We start from the raw sequence: 16,825 nt of genomic DNA, 5'->3' as shown, positions 1-16,825 counted from the left end.
TCATTCTGGATGATCTGCCCGCCCCAGGTTTAGCGTCACAATGGGAATCGAACTCTCGAATGGGTCCCCGGATCCCTTCTCCAGAATGCTACTGCTCCAGAATTCTTTATTTCCACCTCTATGTTTTGTTTTGTTTTGTTTTGTTTTTTCCTTTGGGCCAAGTCGCTGTCCGTCACGGGAGCTCTCGGCGGAGATTGGTCCCCTGCAATCTCCAAATGTGTTGGGTTTAATCGAAGTAAAGGCAGCCAAGTGTCTCTTATGACCCTGGGCTCTTGACTACTTGGGGAAGGAAGGAAAAGTGATACTAAGTGTTCCTCTGGGTCAAATTGGAGGAGGAGACAAACGGTAGGAAAAGAACAGAGAAGCTCATGGTTGAAGTCCAGAGGAAAGGGCTTTGTCCGTGACTTTAATATCTCTCGTTTGGAATGGAGAGTCTACTTAAATCTTTCAGGGAGAAAATCTTATCCAGTCTACTCCATGAAATCAATGGAGGAAGGAGAGAAGTTTTTTCTCCACTTTACTCAGTGTTGTTGTTACTTGATGTATCTTTCTGTCCTTCATTAGGGCTGATGACCCTTGATGAATGAGTTTGGTTTGTACGTTCAAAATTAACAAATCTTTTAAAAAATTATTTGCGGACGTAAATGTTTTAAATAACTTCTGTAAATGCCTTTCTGAATTTGTTTTTAAAAATCTTGAATTGATCTTATGAACACCCACATGTGTGGTTAGTCATTCTTGAAAATAAATAAGGAGAATAATGGCCTGAGGTCTTTTCTATTTTAAGTAGAGAAGAGCCAACAACACCTCCCTCTACTTACATGTTACTAGCCTGACAGCTTCCAAAGGAAATGTTTCCATTAGCTCAGGCCCCTGGCAAAGCTTTGGTCCTAGAGGTGTCAAACAAGGGACCAAAGCAGGCATACAGCTTTACATATAATGGGGAAATATTTAACAAGTAAAAAATAGTAGAAAATAGATGTCAGGATGTGGATTTCTGAGTCTACATTCAGCAGTAGGAATCTTTATGTATGGTTTAATGGCTTCATTTCTACTGGACACCACTGGATGGATCCTAAGACCAACTATTACACAATTTAGTTCTTTTAATTGCTATTTTTCAATACCACAGGCCCAGTAACAAATTGAGTTAAGTATCCTTTGGGCATAAAGATCTTCTGACCTCCTGTTGCCCTGGGGACCCATTGAATACTGTGAAATTAACTTCAGAAAATAAATAGTGAAAAAGCAGTGTGTCTATATGAAATATCTAATAGGTAGTTGATGATGAGAGAGATCAGAAGAGAGGTTAGTAATGGAAAAGTAGATCTGAGAATCATATGCATAGATATGATAATCAAACCAGTGAGAGCTGATATGATCACCAAGTGAGATACTCTAGAGAAAGAAGAGTAGAGATCTCAGGATGTATCCTGGAGGGACACCCATGGTTACTGGGCATGACCTGGAGAATGATACAGTGAAAGATACTGGAAGCAAGCAGCCAGAAAGGGGGAGAACAGGAAAGAGTGCTGTCACAAAAAGGTAGAATGGAAAGGGTATCCCAGGAAAAAAAATGGCTGGCATTTTCTAAGGCTAGAAAGAGGTCAAAAAGGATGATGGAGAAAAACTAATTTGGTGATTAAGCTACCTTTGGTGACATTGGAGAGAACAGTTTCAATTGAATGATGAGATCAAGAAGCCATACTGAAAAAGATTCAGAAGAAAGTGAGAGAGGCAGGTTTGATGGTGCATGCTTATAGTCCCTATGATTGGAGTCCTTGAGGCTGGCAGGTGGAAGTTCAGAAGTTCACAGATGAAGGAGGAATAAAGCAGTTCAGGTGTCTGTACTAATTTCATTGCCAATATGGTGAGCCCTCAGAAGTTGGGAAGGGTTAGACCAACACAGTTCCAAAACAGAGGATGCAAAAACTTCCAGCAATCAGCAGTGGGATCAGGTTCATGAGTGACTACTAAACTTTTTGGGTGAGATAAGGAGGGAAAAAAAGACAGTGAGGAAAATGGAGTCTTCATTTGTAGAAAACTTTCTTAGATAGAGAGAAATTGAAGCTAAATGAGAAAGTGGAGATGATATAGAAAGCAACCTACTAGAAAACGTTGGATTAAATTGTATTAAGGAAACATATACAGGGGTTTGTCTTGGCAAAGAGAACTAGAGTCTTCAGCCTCTCACAAAAGTAAAAATAATGGGAGAAGACATATGAGTGATATGAAATGAAAAGAAAGAAGAGCTGTTCTCAGTAAATGGCCTCATTTTTTCCAGTGGGATATTGAACTGATTAGAGAGGTATAAAAGGATTGCCTTACCACAGTGATGACCCAATCAAGATTTTGTAACATACAATTGTAGTGGACCCAGTCAGCATGGTTTAATGTTTTTCTCTGTTTCCTTTCAGAATATAAACAAGTAATGCTTGGTCCTTTCATCAGCATATATATGTATGTATAGGCAGGCAATGGTAGAAGTAAAATGTTTTGGTTTGGCAAGTCATGATTGGTGATAGGACCTACTGGCAAGAGACTCAATAGTAGAGGATAATGTAGAGTTTAACTGATTCACTAAGGGGTTAAGCTAGGAAAGGGAAAAGGTTATAGCCAGTGCAGAGGTGATGATCTGAGAAAGAACTGAATAATAGAGGTCTTAGAAGTAATGAAGATGAGAAGTAAGTCTGGGTTCATAAGGCAAAGTGAAAGGTAAAATAATATAAGATTATGATCTGATAAAGGAATTTTGGAGTTCATGATCATGGAAGTTGAACACTTGTGGGTGATAGCAATGTCAGGGTTGTGACCTCTTTGTTTAGGTAAAGTAGAATAAATGAATAAGTCTTAGGAATTGAGTACATTGAAGAACTAGGAAAGTAGCATGCTTGAGAGAATATTAGAAAATCTGTTGCAGTCCCCCAGTATGAAAGCAGGAGTTTGGGTAGAGAAGGAGAAACTGCCATCAGACACTGAAGTCACTGAGGAAGAAAGAAGAATGTCTTACAGATTGGTAGGGCTATCAGAATAAGATTTTTGTTTCCTGAGCAATGTGATCCTAGACTCCATACTTATAGCACAAAAGGGATATTTGCTGGGAAGTATCAGTCTTAGAGAATATCTTGAAAGTATGTATTTTAAATTTTTATGTTCTTAAATTAAAAAAAAAAGTTCCTGAGCAATGTTGCCTCTTGAAGAAAGAATAATTCTAAACACATCCTACAAAACATATAGAAGAAGAAATTCTTTGAGGCAATCTGAGAGTCTTTAGTCTCTCACAAAACTTGATGAAAAAAAAAAGTTTTAAGTGGTATATTTCAGTACATTTTATATTAAAATTTCTTAGAAGCCTTAGAAAACAAAGCAGAGATGAAAAGAATTCACAGGAGTTTGTCATAGAGGGGTAGCAGGTATAACTCCATGCATTTGGAGCAGTGGTGTGCTGGAACCAGCTCTAGCTGGCTTTCTAAAACCTATTCTTAAATTTTCAGTCTGAACACAGGGATATCAAAAATTGGAAGTTTTATGAATCAGGCCATTGTTTATTGTTTTGTTGTCTATACTTTTTTATATTTTATGAAGGTTTTATTTTTATTCATTTTTAATTCTTCAGTAGGACAAAGTGGGAGGAACAGAAAATAAAAGTGTGCAAATAAATAAAATTTTAAATTTAGAAAGAAAAATGATAAAAATAATTGAAATTAAACAGTAAAAATGTAACAACCAATTTCTAAGCAAATAAATAAAATTGAAGGGGGACATTTATAATACTTAAATTATTTTAAGCATTTTAAAGTACTAAGTTACATAAATTACAAATTACTTTTATTAAGGCCCTTTTAGAAAAAACCTCCAGGATCTATTGAGTAATAAATAATGTTATTAAGACCATATTATTTTTTTAGATTCTATTTAATTAATTTAGAATATTAAGTCTATTTAGAATAGACTTAAGAAAATATTAGTAATGGAAACTAACCTTTGTAAGTATGTATTGTTCCATCTTTATAATCCTGTCACATTCTTTGTGAACTAATTTTGGGATTTTTTGGACAAAGATACTGAAGAGAGTTGCCATTTTCATTTCCCGCTCATTTTACAGATGAGGTAACTGAGGCAAACTGGGTTAAGTGACATGCCCAGAGTCACACAACTAGTAAGTGTCTGAGACCAAATTGAACTCTGGAAGAATATCCTTCCTGACTCTAGAGCAGGGCACTGTACCACCCAGCTGCCTTTTTAAAATGCAGACTCTTAAATAAATAAAGTTCCTGGTAGAAGTGGGAAGAAGATTATACACATATACTTTTAATATTGATCTGCATTTGGCAAACAAGAGAAAATATTGATCTGAAAAAAATCTATTTAAAAATTAAGTCCATTACACTTTTGGCAATTGAGTAGAGATATCACAAGGCACTATGGAAAAAAAACTAATAGATAAATATGGAAAAAAGAAATTCATGTTTTACAGACCATAATTATACAATTGTAATCAATATGTGAGCAGAAATGTAAACAAAATTGCAAAACTAAGTGGCAATTAAATAAGAATATCCTAAATAATAAATAGATTAAGAAGCAGATTAGTAAAGCAATAATTCTATTAAAGACAATAATTGCAGTGGGACAACAACACAAAATATATGTAGGATGCAACTAAGGCATTTGCTGTTGTAAAATATATCTCTATATTCTCCAAGAAGAAAAGAAAATGAAGAAATTTGACATACAACTTAAAAATGTATTGACCAAGAAATGAGTTCAAAGTCAAACATAAATGTTAAAATTTAAAGGAATTAAAAAAAAAGAAATAAGAGTGTTGGACTGATAAACAATATTGAGCGTTTTTAACATCAAGAAAAAATAAGTCATTAGCTATCTTTTTTTAAGAAAGGAAACCAAATTACTAAGATAAAAAATCATATGAGGAAAGAGGTTTAAAAATAAATGGTTAGAAAATAAAAAAAATTATCTTAAACTCCTGTGCTTAGTAATATGCCAACAAGTGAAAATTTAAATCTGCAAAAAAAATGTAATACTCAAAATTATTTGTATCCACATTAAAATACAAATAGAAATATCAACCAAGGAAGCAAAGCACTTAAGTTCTTTTTAATGTACTTAAATACATTTAAAAATGTACAATGTGCAAAAGCTCTAGAGATAAAAAGGACAAGAAAAATTGTTCTTTACCCTCAAGGCACTTATGGGGGAACAAAATACAGGGTGTTCCAAGAGTCTTAGTAAACTGCATTTAGACTCCAGTTGCACTAAAACTTTTGGGACACCCTGTAAAAAAAATCAGAACATGGAAGATAAAGAGTAGATGGATCTAACAACACAATTTTAGATATTTTGATTAAGCTATAAAAAATCCCCAAAGAAGCAATGTTTAGTCCAGATGAATTAAACATCTAAAGAACAAATAATATTCATAATACATATTATCAACTATATTCAGAAATAAATGAGGAACCTAATCACTCTTTCTTTGAGATAAATATGGTCCTGATACCCAAACTAGCCATAAAGCAGAGAAAGAGAGCCTACTAAAACTAATATTGATGCAAATAATTAAATTGAACATTTGAGAGGCTATAGCAATATGTTATTCCTTAAAATAAAATTATATTCATGCCATTAATGTAAAGGTGACTTAACATTAGGAAAAGTTCAGCATAACTAATTGTACTAATCAAAAAACAATATTTAAGAGGGTTGTTACATCCCCCCATTAATATAATTACAGAAGATCTAGAAATCTCTATTATATCAATCAAAAGTATAAATTAGGATTGAACTAAGCCTAGATGTTTCTATTGAACCAATTAATCCAAATTGTAAAGTAGGCTTGAACAAGTCTTTAATAATTTGGGGAAGAGTGAAGTACTATATAAAGACACTCACCCTCAGAACCCAACAGAGAGTTGTACCTAAGGAAGAAAAGCATTTTCAGTATCCAGGAATTTAAAACTACCCTTTTGCAACATATGCACCCTAATCTCTTAAATTTAAACAAACTTTGGCCAGGGATTCTGTGTGTAACTGTGGGAGAGTATGTTCAAGGCTTTTCAGAGGTTGTTTTTGTACTAATTGTCTCTGTTTTATCTGCTTAGGAAATATCCCTTTCCAAAAGCTCCTTTCTAAAAATCTAGCCAGTCATCAATAGATACTCTCTTGGATTGTGAGGGTTCTGTATAATGTTACTAGAAAACTCTCAAAACTTGAGCCCCAAAGTTATGTCTCATACCCTGAGGGATGTAAAGATTAAAATTTAGGGGAGACTGAGGCAGGTAGAAATTAGTTTCTCTCTGCAAGGAGTATCATATTTTAGAGGTTTATTAAAGGTTGAGAATTTAAGAATATACAAGTAAGAAAAGGCACGTGCCAGGTGGGCCATGAGGCCCACCCAAAATTTCACTCACATTGTGAGACACATCTGTTTACCAGCAGAGACAGGAAGTAAAGTGACCCAAAAGCCATTGCAATCAGATTAAATACCCCATCTCCTTCTAGGCCCAGGTGAGGTTACAAAGCATTCTGGGGAAGTGGAGCAAGGGCTTCTGGGGATTGAAGTCCAGAGTTCAAATCCATTTATACAGGAAGAAGCAGTCATGGAAACCTGCCTAACTCCATAATGAATTGGTAGAGTGAGCCCAAAAGTGGTAGTAGAAATAAAACCACTAAAATTATATCAGTGGAAGCAGTAAAGCCTTCCAGGAAACACTAAATCAATTTATTTCACTTTTTTAAAACAGCAAATACTTTAAGATTATTGATTCATTTTGCTCTGATATATTACTCAATGACTAGAAAGTTTGGAAATGCTGGTGATTTGAATAGGTATATTTAATAAAAATGATGATTTTAAAGGTTATGTTATATATCCTACTACTTTATTAGAGCTAGCAGACATTGCAATTTGTTTCTTCATTATTTCTCTAGAATTTTCTAAGGAAACTATCATATTGTCTGCAATAAAGCTAATTTTGCTTACTTTTTACCAGTATTTATTTCCTTAATTTATTATCCTCCTCATGTTGCTACAATTAGTATTTCTAGAACTATTGGACTCATTCTGTTTGGTCCCTATGTACAGAAGTAGGAATGAGCAGAAGCTACAAAAAGACATAATAGACTTAAAAAGGAAAAAAATCTTAATGATTAAAGTCATCAAGAATTGGAATAATCTTCCCTGAGACTGCAGGCTTTCCCCCCAAAAAAATCCTAGATGAAAACTGAAAACCTGTTGAGTACCTTGTAGAAAGCCTGTGGTGGAGGTGGGGAGTGTCCCTAATATCTGTGAATGAATGACATGTGAAATATCACCTGTTAGTGAAAGGCATGCTAATCAACCAACTGTTAACAAATATCACTGGAGAGACAAGTACTAATAATGGCCCATTGTGGGAATTCAAATATTCATTCACTCAATAAATATTTATTAATTGCCTGCTACAACTGCTAAATCCATGTATCTTACCATAATCTCTCTTTTATCAGCTCCCAGAAGTATATTTCCTCCTGGATCTCTCATAGGCACCTCAAACTCAAACAACAGAATTCGCCATTTCTAAAACTTCCTTCTCCAAACTTTCTTATGTCTTTAGAGAGCATCACAATTTTCCTAGTCACAATCCTAGTTTGGGTCTTCATCACTTCTTCTAAATGATCTCTCTGATTCTAGGTTTTCCTTCCTGCAAATCTGTATGCCAGGCAGGCAATAGTTCTGTGTGAATTCAGAATCAGACTAAAATGTTAATTGTGGAATATTTAACAAAATAAATAGAAATACAACAGGATCTAGATAATGTTAATATGTAGTTTTCTTGGTTAATATGAGCAGAAGGGATTCTTATGTATGCATTAGTGGTCCCATTTCACACTGTTTTACAGAGCTGCCAAAATAATCTTCCTAAAGCACAAATCTGACTTTGACACTCCCTTGCTCAAAAACTTTATGACTCCCTATTGTCTCCAGAATAAAATACAAATTCCTTCACCTGGCATTTCATACTTTCCACTCCAGCATATAGATAGGTATGAAGGTAAGCCCCAATTTATCTTTTCTAGTTTATTTCATACAAATTTCCTATTTAAAACCAACTCTCCAGCCAATCTGAACTACTCCTCTTTCCTAGAATTTGTTACTCCTTCTACTACCCTATATTCATATAAGCCACTTTAAAGGTCTAGATGTGGTCCCTCTTCATCGCTACCTCTCAGGATGTTGTCTTCCTGCAAAGCTCAGTTCAAGTGCCATGAAGTTTTCTCTTTTCCTTTAGCTGTAAATTCTCTCTCATGCCTCAATTTTGCTTGTACAATATGTATTTGAGATGTCTAGGAAAGATTAGTTCCTCTGGTGTGAAGGCTTGTCAACCCCTTTTCTGGGCTGCTTTTCTCCTTTGGAGCTCTCACCTGTGCCTCCAAGAAACTAGTACATGTAGGATTCATACCTTGGAAAACCAGATTCATACTAATTGACAGACTTTTAACTCAGAGAGTTAAAAGACTTCCCCTGGCAGAAGGGGCAGATAACAATTTGTCCCAATGGCCATGAAAGATACTGAGGTAGGTACTGAGGAGCAGTAGAGCTTCCTCAGATTTTGAAAATTCCAAGGTCATCTACTGCATCCTGAATCATCACCAGTCTCCTTCACTTTTGACTTTTGTCTTACCACTGGCCTTTGACTGTGGAAGAGAGAAGTCAGGGACTTCGTTCAGCTCTGATTCATTTAAATCTAATTTATGCTACAATCAAAAGACATCAGCATGATGTTATTTTGGTGCTCTTCCTATATGAGGACAACAATCAACCAACCATACATATTTGTATACATACTGTATATTTATTCCTCAGTATTGTAAGGATTAATTAGTTATTAATTATTTATATGGCATAATTAGAATATAGAGAGATAGACCAGAGAAAGAATTTTTCCTCTGTCCCCTTTTAATGCAAGGCCAGGAGAAAAATTACTATGGGCACTTTAAGAAAGATTAGCATGCTGGGAAGAGAGTGAGAGGATTCTGCCACTCTCTGGAAACTGACTGTTGGGAGAGGTGGTTGATGACTTTTCTCTTGATACAATCAACTAGTAGTTTTGGCTAAACTTAACTTTGAAACCTTACAAGAACATCTGTTTTTTGTTTGCTGTCAGAATTGTTCTCCTGAAAAGGAGAAGCAGCTGCCAAGTAAGGGGCACTGTTTGCTTTCACTAAACAACATGAGTTCTGACTTTAAGCTGGGAAGAGTCACAGGAAGGCATTTTGATTTCTAACTGCCACTTGGTAACTTAGAGAAGACAACTTGTTACTTTTAATTATATTTTAAAAAGGTTAAGAATAGTTGAAGTGTTTATATTAGAATGAGGTTAGAAAGATAGATTTGGGGTTTAGATAGACAGTGGTGGAATAGTTTAAGCAGGTTCACCTTTGGTGAATGAGAAGAAAATCCTTACAGATTAGTTTGGTGTAAGATATATTTAGAAATCTTAGATTTAGGATAAGAATTGTCCTATCTTACTTCATACCTCCTTTAATTCTGTCCCTTCCTCTCCTGATGGTGAATAATACATTTTGTTGGATTAAGCTGTGTCCAGCAAATTCATTCACTGTCTACAACCAGGTGAACCTAACAGCTCAAGCTGATCAATAGCAAATGACCATGAAGATCAACAACCAATAACAAGATCAATATTATTAATAACAATGGGAAAATCAAATAAGGATCTAGATGCTACAATCATTTTATCAAAAATATTAAAGAAAATGAAAGGAATCATGGGTGAAAAGACCATGATTCAAATAATTAAGGAAGGGATTCTAGAATATTTACAAGAGCCTCCCTTTCCAAAAACCTTCACAGATATCATCTATCTCACAGTATTGAATATAGTAAAACTAATTCCAATACTTGGTTTTACATACTATTGGGACTAATACTGAAGTAACAACTATGCTGTCTCTTATCTCAAACAATGATCAGAAAGAGACAACAAAAGAAGGATGATAAAAATGGAAACCAGGGTGAAATATTATAGAGCATTATAATGAAACAAGGGAAAATAATAGATCACTTGCTTAATGGAAAGAAAATGGATGAGAATACCACTGATAAGAATAAGGAAGCCACAGCTAACAAATCAAACAGCAATATTAGTATTTTTTCTTCTCCAAGAGGTACCACTACTTACCCCTGAGCATGAGCTAGTCAATATCAAACACCACAAGGCTTTCACACAGTCAGATATGGACAGTTTCAAAAAAGGTAGTCCTTGTTTTGAGGAGGAACCTATAATAGGCATTAAGAAATTTGAAAAGATCGTTAAACAGTTTGATCCTACATATCTTGATTTTGATTTTTTAATGGATGATTTATTGACAAAGAGGGAGAATGAAAAGATAATTAGGGAGACAAATCAGGATTAGACAACAGCTGATTGGCTAACTTAGTACCCAAAATGGCAAATAAATTTGGAAGCTGATTATGAAAAAACTAGTCAAAGCAGTGCAGGCAAGAATAAAGACAATGAGGGAGTGCTTGGATAGATCTGAGACTTGGATGAAATTTGAGAGATTAAGACAAGAGATTTGGGAAACTTCATCTGCATATATGGATTAGTGAATAGAACTAAGAGAATGGTACATTGACCTGGATATTGGAAAGGAAGGGGATGTGATTTGTCTCTGTAGACGATTTATAAAAAAAAAAAAAATCTGCATAGTAGTGAAGAACTACTTTAAGCATTATTGTCCAGACTGGTACAATGTGTAGATTGATGAGCTTTGGCATGTAGCAATGTATGTTTTCATTGAATATAGAGATAAAAGAGATAAGGGAAACAATGAAATAGTAGAGGACTTGAAAAGGGAAATAAAAGAACTAAAGAGTAAATTGAATAAGGAAAAGGGTTAAACAAAAGTTGGTCTGACTACTACAAGGGATTATAGACCACAAAGGGTATTTAACACTCAGGATCCAATCTGTTATATGTGTGGCAAGCAGAGTCATTTAATGAGAGACTGAAAAAGCTGTAATCAAGATTTTAGAAGCAATAGGGGCTATTTCAGGAATAATTCCAGATATAATGGCAACAATTACAATAATTTTAGGGGTAACCATCACAACAACTGAGGCAATCCAAGAAATGGGTACTACAATGATGGATATAGTAACCAGGGGAATAACCAGGATGAAGCAACTCAAATGATGAATTATATGCGGAATGGTGCACATCCTAAATATATCCAGGGTCAAATGTGAATACTCAAAGACCCATAGGTGGTTTTACTATATAAGAAATAAAGAAATTTCTGGGCCATAATTCTAAGCTAAAAACTGACTTTATTCAGGGATAAATAGAGTTAATGATCCCATCACAGTCTGTGATGAAATGCATCTTGTGGATGTTCATAGATGTTTTTATAGGCTTTTGACAGTTGATAAAAATCATTGATTAACAAAACCCACATACTGAAAGTATGTCACCTAATAGTTGATAAATTCTAGTACAAGTTCCAAACAATTTGTTGATCTTATAGCTAAGACCCTCAGACCATAACTCTTAAAAAAAGACATGAAAGTAAACAGAGTCCTCTCTCTGTGTCATAAAATCTGAAGACCCTTTTTTTGACATAAATTCTTAGAAAAGCAAATAATACTCCTACTTTTACAACTGAGTCTATGATTGCTTCTTTCATCTTTATTCAGAATCAGAAAATAGAGACTTTGGGGGCAGAGCCAAGATGGAGGATTGAACCAGAGATACACTGTGTCACCATGAGAGTCCTCTCTGACCAAGATTAAAATATCACCACAAAATGAATGCAGGAGTGAAAGAACCAACAAGGAGATAGAGTGAAACAACTTTCATGAAAAGAAAACCCCAAAAAGTAGGTAGAGATCATCTGGGGAAATGGGGTGAGCAGAAAGCAGAGCCAGCAAAAGGCTATAGAAAGAAGGGAGGAGCAAGCCAAGGGCAAATTCTCCTCCTCTACCATTTACTATCAAGGTTTAAAACCTAAGCCCAAGCTAACATCCATATACTGAGACTGCCTGGGGAAATAGTGATACAAGCCAACCCACACCCCTTGAAATTTCAAACCTTTGGAGAAGTCCAGAGTCCCAGTCCAGGGCAGTCTGGGCTGAGGAGGGCTGATTTGTGTGGGCCAAGAGTGAAGCCAGTATTTCTAGTTTGGGCTTGGGATAAGGACAGAGTATATAATTTGGGGTGGCTGATAGTACCAAGTACTAAATACTGATCTTTCTGCCTAAAGCTCAGGGAGGAACTCCAAGACAGGGAAATTAAGGGTGTGCCTAATTGGATCAAGTACACAGTAAGACCAAAAACTTGAGCATAAGCATAGGGCTAGAATTTGATCAGCCCCTGAACTGATCAAGATTAGAGTGAAATCAAACCTTATATCCAAGTCTGAGGCAAATCTCAAAGCCATCTGCATCTTAAGGGACAACTGAATAGGAGGGGGGCTCCCAGAGTTCTCAGCCCTCGGACCCAGAAAATAAGCTGAGTATAATATTAAGCAGGGACTGAAGTTTAAGAGGGTACCCACATTTCCCAGAAAACAGAGCCTACCTATAATTAGATAAGAAAAATGAGCAAACAACCAAAAAAGCACCTGACTCTTACGAATTTTTATGGAGACAAAGAACAAGGTACAGACACAGAAGGGAACAATGAAAGCAAAGGAAACATGCCCAAATTCCAAAAGAAAAATATAGATTTGACACAAATTCTCGAAGAGCTCAAAAAAAGACTTCAAAAACCAATTAAGAGGAGAGAAAAGTGGGGAAGAGATATGAAAGTGATGCAGGAAGACAGGAAAGTGATGTAAGAAGAAATGGACCAATTGAAAAAGGAGAACCAAAAACTAACAGAGGAAAAACCAGGCCTTAAAAATCATATTTGACCCTCTAGAAATGAATGATTTCATGAGAAATCAAGAAACAATAAAGCAGAATGAAAGGAATGAAAAACAGAGGAAAACATAGAATATCTTATTGATAAAACAACTGACCTAGTGTTAAAAGAGTTTTCTTAATTTCTCCCCCTGTCTCTTTAAAAAGAATATTTTGAAGTGGGCTTTTGCCTCTGGAGTTTCAGAGAGTGCAGGAGCTCCATCTGTCTTTGTCTCAGTGAGACTGGCATTTGGAGTTTCTAACTGACAATTGAGGTAAAGAAAATGGATTTAAGGAGTTTGGAGTTTGATTAATGTTTATTGATTATCTTAGGTAGGTAGATTGTGAATATAATCTTAGCAGACAGTATAGTTAAGATAGGCCAGGCCTGGCCCAGACAGAAACACCTGCCCTCAAAGGCAGTTAGATTAGGGTTTTCTTAGAAATTTTAGTTAGTATTGGGATTTTAGGCCTAGTTATAAGATATTAGAGTAATGTTTTCTCTTTCCTTCTTCCTATTTCCTATCCGAACTTCTCCTCAAAAATAAAATAAGTGTTTTGTGTTTTACCAAAGTGCTCTCCTCACATTTTGTCAAACTCCTATACAAGATTTAACCCTTCATACTAGAAAAATAGATCTAGGAGAGACGATTTGAGAATTATTGGACTACCTGAAAGCCGTGATCAAGAAAAAACCTTGATCATCATATTATAAGTGTAAAATTAGAACTTGAACCCCAGGACTCTAAATCCCAACTTCCCATGTTCCTTCTCACACTAAATCCTTACATTTTGGAGATAAAGTTTTTATGTAACCCTGCCCCTCTTTTTTTTTCCACCATGAATGTGACTAGGAAAATTTTTCTTTACTCAGGATTTTACTTTTGCCCTTTTTTCCTTCTATTTCAAGTGATTATTAATAAATCTTATAAAATATAATACTTGGAGTTATTAGATATTAATTTTAAATCTTACACAAGAAATTATCAAAGATAACTGCCCAGAGATCAAGGGATTATAGACCACAAAGGGTATTTAACACTCAGGATCCAATCTGTTATATGTGTGGCAAGCAGAGTCATTTAATGAGAGACTGAAAAAGCTGTAATCAAGATTTTAGAAGCAATAGGGGCTATTTCAGGAATAATTCCAGATATAATGGCAACAATTACAATAATTTTAGGGGTAACCATCACAACAACTGAGGCAATCCAAGAAATGGGTACTACAATGATGGATATAGTAACCAGGGGAATAACCAGGATGAAGCAACTCAAATGATGAATTATATGCGGAATGGTGCACATCCTAAATATATCCAGGGTCAAATGTGAATACTCAAAGACCCATAGGTGGTTTTACTATATAAGAAATAAAGAAATTTCTGGGCCATAATTCTAAGCTAAAAACTGACTTTATTCAGGGATAAATAGAGTTAATGATCCCATCACAGTCTGTGATGAAATGCATCTTGTGGATGTTCATAGATGTTTTTATAGGCTTTTGACAGTTGATAAAAATCATTGATTAACAAAACCCACATACTGAAAGTATGTCACCTAATAGTTGATAAATTCTAGTACAAGTTCCAAACAATTTGTTGATCTTATAGCTAAGACCCTCAGACCATAACTCTTAAAAAAAGACATGAAAGTAAACAGAGTCCTCTCTCTGTGTCATAAAATCTGAAGACCCTTTTTTTGACATAAATTCTTAGAAAAGCAAATAATACTCCTACTTTTACAACTGAGTCTATGATTGCTTCTTTCATCTTTATTCAGAATCAGAAAATAGAGACTTTGGGGGCAGAGCCAAGATGGAGGATTGAACCAGAGATACACTGTGTCACCATGAGAGTCCTCTCTGACCAAGATTAAAATATCACCACAAAATGAATGCAGGAGTGAAAGAACCAACAAGGAGATAGAGTGAAACAACTTTCATGAAAAGAAAACCCCAAAAAGTAGGTAGAGATCATCTGGGGAAATGGGGTGAGCAGAAAGCAGAGCCAGCAAAAGGCTATAGAAAGAAGGGAGGAGCAAGCCAAGGGCAAATTCTCCTCCTCTACCATTTACTATCAAGGTTTAAAACCTAAGCCCAAGCTAACATCCATATACTGAGACTGCCTGGGGAAATAGTGATACAAGCCAACCCACACCCCTTGAAATTTCAAACCTTTGGAGAAGTCCAGAGTCCCAGTCCAGGGCAGTCTGGGCTGAGGAGGGCTGATTTGTGTGGGCCAAGAGTGAAGCCAGTATTTCTAGTTTGGGCTTGGGATAAGGACAGAGTATATAATTTGGGGTGGCTGATAGTACCAAGTACTAAATACTGATCTTTCTGCCTAAAGCTCAGGGAGGAACTCCAAGACAGGGAAATTAAGGGTGTGCCTAATTGGATCAAGTACACAGTAAGACCAAAAACTTGAGCATAAGCATAGGGCTAGAATTTGATCAGCCCCTGAACTGATCAAGATTAGAGTGAAATCAAACCTTATATCCAAGTCTGAGGCAAATCTCAAAGCCATCTGCATCTTAAGGGACAACTGAATAGGAGGGGGGCTCCCAGAGTTCTCAGCCCTCGGACCCAGAAAATAAGCTGAGTATAATATTAAGCAGGGACTGAAGTTTAAGAGGGTACCCACATTTCCCAGAAAACAGAGCCTACCTATAATTAGATAAGAAAAATGAGCAAACAACCAAAAAAGCACCTGACTCTTACGAATTTTTATGGAGACAAAGAACAAGGTACAGACACAGAAGGGAACAATGAAAGCAAAGGAAACATGCCCAAATTCCAAAAGAAAAATATAGATTTGACACAAATTCTCGAAGAGCTCAAAAAAAGACTTCAAAAACCAATTAAGAGGAGAGAAAAGTGGGGAAGAGATATGAAAGTGATGCAGGAAGACAGGAAAGTGATGTAAGAAGAAATGGACCAATTGAAAAAGGAGAACCAAAAACTAACAGAGGAAAAACCAGGCCTTAAAAATCATATTTGACCCTCTAGAAATGAATGATTTCATGAGAAATCAAGAAACAATAAAGCAGAATGAAAGGAATGAAAAACAGAGGAAAACATAGAATATCTTATTGATAAAACAACTGACCTAGTGTTAAAAGAGTTTTCTTAATTTCTCCCCCTGTCTCTTTAAAAAGAATATTTTGAAGTGGGCTTTTGCCTCTGGAGTTTCAGAGAGTGCAGGAGCTCCATCTGTCTTTGTCTCAGTGAGACTGGCATTTGGAGTTTCTAACTGACAATTGAGGTAAAGAAAATGGATTTAAGGAGTTTGGAGTTTGATTAATGTTTATTGATTATCTTAGGTAGGTAGATTGTGAATATAATCTTAGCAGACAGTATAGTTAAGATAGGCCAGGCCTGGCCCAGACAGAAACACCTGCCCTCAAAGGCAGTTAGATTAGGGTTTTCTTAGAAATTTTAGTTAGTATTGGGATTTTAGGCCTAGTTATAAGATATTAGAGTAATGTTTTCTCTTTCCTTCTTCCTATTTCCTATCCGAACTTCTCCTCAAAAATAAAATAAGTGTTTTGTGTTTTACCAAAGTGCTCTCCTCACATTTTGTCAAACTCCTATACAAGATTTAACCCTTCATACTAGAAAAATAGATCTAGGAGAGACGATTTGAGAATTATTGGACTACCTGAAAGCCGTGATCAAGAAAAAACCTTGATCATCATATTATAAGTGTAAAATTAGAACTTGAACCCCAGGACTCTAAATCCCAACTTCCCATGTTCCTTCTCACACTAAATCCTTACATTTTGGAGATAAAGTTTTTATGTAACCCTGCCCCTCTTTTTTTTTCCACCATGAATGTGACTAGGAAAATTTTTCTTTACTCAGGATTTTACTTTTGCCCTTTTTTCCTTCTATTTCAAGTGA

The 16,825-nt window shown here is 35.6% G+C and overlaps 1 long non-coding RNA gene across 1 annotated transcript; it reads left to right on the top strand.

Annotated features, from left to right (window-relative positions):
• Window positions 1-54: 54 nt before the first annotated feature.
• Window positions 55-16,740, top strand: LOC130453772 (uncharacterized). Its single transcript, XR_008911317.1, has 3 exons — window positions 55-345; window positions 11,720-11,901; window positions 14,707-16,740. It is a non-coding gene; the product is annotated as an uncharacterized LOC130453772 (long non-coding RNA).
• The last annotated feature ends 85 nt before the right edge of the window (window positions 16,741-16,825 follow it).

Source organism: Monodelphis domestica, chromosome 4 (assembly GCF_027887165.1).
Source record: "Monodelphis domestica isolate mMonDom1 chromosome 4, mMonDom1.pri, whole genome shotgun sequence".
Classification (NCBI taxonomy): Eukaryota; Metazoa; Chordata; class Mammalia; order Didelphimorphia; family Didelphidae; genus Monodelphis; species Monodelphis domestica.
This window is presented reverse-complemented; position numbering and strand designations above follow the sequence as displayed.